Consider the following 3975-nt stretch of genomic DNA (forward strand, 5'->3'; position numbering starts at 1 on the left):
CACATATGGAAGGCAGAAGGGGCTGGTGCATGGCGGTACCTTACTACAGTGCAGGTAGGAGGAGGCCAGTGACTCATGAAGGAAGTTCCAAGAGGTCAAGAGGTATTGGGGTGGGAGATCCAGAGTTGGGCTCTAAGAGAACCTCCCTAGAGATAGGAGGAGGAGGAGAAAGGCAGTTGAGCACCATCAGGGCGGATGCTTGTGAGCTTCCGTACACCGGGTTGTGAGAGCGTGGAGTACTGGAGAACCTGGCACATGTCCCAGGGTCCTGGGGCAAACATGGAACACAGGCAGGTGGCACCTCTCACCTGGAGAAGGGAGAGGTGGGAGAGAAGCGGAGCTGCGAGGAGACAAGGAGTGTGTTGTGTGAGCTGTATGAGGCAAGGACAGATAGATGGGTTTCCTGTGCAGCCTACTCAAAAGTGCTGCCCGCTAGGTGTGTGGAACCCACGGGAAGGTAGCTACAGGCGGACTGGCCAAGTCAGAAGCTGAATGCAGGTCCTCAAGTGTCAGGACATGGTTTGGTGCAGGGATGCTTGTCAGCGTCTCTAGAGAACCAGTTCAAGGGGCAGCAACTGTGAGTCTGACACCCGCTGCGCCAGCTAAGTGGAAAGACTTTTGTCTCTTCTGTCTTTCATCCTCGTTCCTCTTAGTTCCTGACACTGGAGGGCCCAGAGGCAGCAGACAGAGTGGGAGCCACAGCTAGGGGAGTGCCCAAACCCACTTCTCCCTGGTCTCTTGCTGCTGGTTCCCAAGGCAGAGGGCAGCCCGACTGATGCGATTTGCATGAGATAGAAGTTTAAGTATTACTCTTAAGTAATATTTTTTATCTTTTTTTTTTTTAAATTTAAAGTCAATAACTTTTTACTAAAGGAATTCCATGTTGTGGTTTCTTCCACTGTCCATCCAGGTCACTTTAGATCCTCTAAAGAACTGGAGTCAAAAGATTTATCTTCAAGTTAGCCCTTTTTAATGAAACTGAGGCTTACTTTAATCCAGTTGTCCTGTCAGTGCATAGTTCTTCTATTTTGGCTTCTTTCATCTCCTTTTAATATGGAAATACTGATGAAGACTTCAAAATTCATCAGGAATCTTTGGGATCTAATTTCTTCAACCAATTTACTTTAGAGTCATTTTTACTGTAGGTGGTGGGTCTTCCTGGTTCTCAATTTGACGCCCTCTCTTAACATGAATGAGTTCAAATCATGTTCATTCCTGAGCGATCACATTCAAGAATAGTACAGATGTGTGGATTATGCCTATACCTTTGGCTCCAGACATTATGTTCTCAAGATTAAAGCCTTTAAAACAAAAAGCCATTATATGTTTCAAGTCAACAAGAAATTGGAATACAAAATTAACATAGCTGAGGAGTTCCCTTGTATCCCATGCTGTTTAACTATCTATTCTACAGTCCTAGAATCAATCTTTTTTTTTTTAATTAAGAGACAGGACCTGTCTTTGTTACTCAGACTTGAGTACAGTGGTGCCATCAAAGCTCTGTGCAGCCTCCAACTCCTGGGCTCAGTCCTCTTGCCTCAGTCTCCCTTTCCTGAGTAGCTACAACTATACTGCCCCAATACCCAGCTAATTTTTAAAGTTTTGTGGAGTTGAGGTGCTTGTTACTTTCTTGTCCAGGCTGTTTTTGAACTCCTGGCTTCAAGCAAAACTCCCACCTCAGTGTGGGGATTGCAGGCATGAGCCACTGTTCCTGTCCTGGAACCAACCTTTATTGCTATCAATACTCCCACCAGTTAACTGTGTCAAGTATCGTAATTTCCCTTCTTATATGTATTAAAACTCATACTGAACAATGAGTTCTGGGCTGCAAAAGAAGATTTGTGTTTTGCTCTTATCAGTAAGTCTTTGTCCATAAGTTAAAGAAAAACATACATAAGTGCAGAAGTCATATTTAAATGTTACTCATCAAAGTACATTTCCTGTCTTTTTTTCCTAAAATTACTAAAATATGATTTATGATAACAAAATACTATTTTTCTACTGTGTTAGAATTTGGATGAAATCCCAGTATGGAGAACAGAGATTGCTGAGAACTCTGACATTCAGGCCGGGCACAGTGGCTCACGCCTGTAATCCCAGCACTTTGGGAGGCTGAGGCAGTCTAATCACTTGAGGTCAGGAGTTCAAGAGCAGCCTGGCCAACATGGTGAAACCCCGTCTCTACTAAAAATACAAAAATTAGCTGGGTGTGGTGGACACATACCTGTAATCCCCGTTACCTGGGAGGCTAAGGCAGGAGAATTGTTTGAACCTGGGAGGAGGAGGTTGCAGTGAGCCAAGATTGCGCCACTGCACTCCTGCCTGGGTGACAGAGCGAGACACTGTCTAAAAAAAAAAAAAAAAAGAAAAAAGGAAAAGCCCTGACACCCTGACATTCAGAAGAAAAGTGTAGGCCCCACCCATGGAAGGCAGAAGGGTCTGTTCCCTGGTGGTATCTTCCTACAGCACAGACAGGAGGAGAACAGTGACTCATGGGGGAGTCTCTGAAACATGACTCTTAAGTAATACTTAAACTTCCACCCCATGCAAATTGAGCCAAGTCAGTCAGGCTGCCCTCTGACTCAGATGTTGTTCCTGAAGGGGAGCTCGAAGCCATGGTTTCTGCTGGAGCTGTCACTCGTGGGTGGGGAGGGGAGTGATGACAGACTGCATCCGAAGAAGTCTATTTTGTAATTGTACCTTACCAAATTCAGCCATTCAACATAATCATTACCAAAAATGTAGACCATAAGAGCGTCCACCCTGAGTGAGTCTACTCTTTGGATGCTTCCAGTTTTAGGCTCTGGGATATTCAAATATTATAAAGTATGCATTTTTTTTCATGCCCTCCTGAAACACGACTTTGGCGATTCCAGTGTGCTATGTGGATGTGAGAATGACAAGTGAGCTGACAAGTGAGGGGGAGATGGGACCTCAAACAGCAGGAAGAGCTCCTGGATGCCATCAGGGCAGAGGGCTCTGAGTCACAGAAGACAGGTCCCTAGTCAAACCTGGATTGGTCAGGGGAGGCTTCTTGGAAGAGTAGATTTCTAAGTTGATTTCCCTCCCACAGAAAGGAATTATTCAGGAAGAGAACAGAGCACATGCATAGACCTGGAGGTAAGAAAGCCACAGGGTTTGGGGGAAGTGTCCCACATGGCTAGAACGTGAAGTGAAAGTGGAAAGGAGTGGGAGGGGCAGGAGTGGTGAGCTGGGGTGGGCTCCAGGTCTACCCAGTCCTTCTTCAGCATTCCACCTCCTGGTGGCAGGTCCTTTCTACTGGAGACAGACTGAAGAAGGTACTTGACAAGGCCAGATTGCATTGCCAAAAGAACACTCCAGCAACAATGGGTGATGTGGGATGGGAAGCGAAGAGGCAGTGAGGCTAATTCTGGAGAGTGGAAAACAAGATAGGCCACAGCTGCAATAATCCAGGAGGGAGAAAGGGCCTGAACTAAGGAGGTAATAATGGGCACAGAATAGATGAGGTTGGGAAGTAGGCATTACTTATCGCATTTACAGAGGAGAAAAGTGGTTTTTGGAGAAAATAGCAAACTTATTCACAGTCATAAAATTAAATTAGATTATTTTATTCTTATTCCTATGGTCTTTGGGGAGAAGGATGTAGAAAAAAGTAATCAAAGAGGCAGAAAGGAACTGAAAGGAAAAATAAATACAATTTCATCAACAGAAGCGTGAATTCATCAGTACATCCACAGGTTTATTGAGAGACTTCTCTGTGTGTCGTAACAAAATAGGGGAGATCAGTGCATGTAAAACTAAACCCAGTCTTTGGCTAATCCCATTTCTGACTCAATCTCCTCAACTACCTAAGATTTAATTATTATTTTCATGTTGTCCTATTTCTGTTCTAATAAAGAGGGCAATGTTGTCTGTGCAAAGGATTTTTTTTTTTCTGTGTTTTTTTTTTTTTTTTGACGGAGTCTTGCTCTGTTACCCAGGTTGGAGAGCAAT

General features: G+C 44.5%; 1 non-coding gene across 1 annotated transcript; it reads right to left on the reverse strand.

Annotated features, from left to right (window-relative positions):
* Positions 1-1774: 1774 nt before the first annotated feature.
* On the reverse strand, positions 1775-1902 carry LOC119624968 (small nucleolar RNA SNORA40). Its single transcript, XR_005241128.2, has one exon. It is a non-coding gene; the product is annotated as a small nucleolar RNA SNORA40 (small nucleolar RNA).
* Positions 1903-3975: the final 2073 nt, after the last annotated feature.

This window comes from Chlorocebus sabaeus, chromosome 8, assembly GCF_047675955.1.
Source record: "Chlorocebus sabaeus isolate Y175 chromosome 8, mChlSab1.0.hap1, whole genome shotgun sequence".
In the NCBI taxonomy this organism is placed as follows: domain Eukaryota; kingdom Metazoa; phylum Chordata; class Mammalia; order Primates; family Cercopithecidae; genus Chlorocebus; species Chlorocebus sabaeus.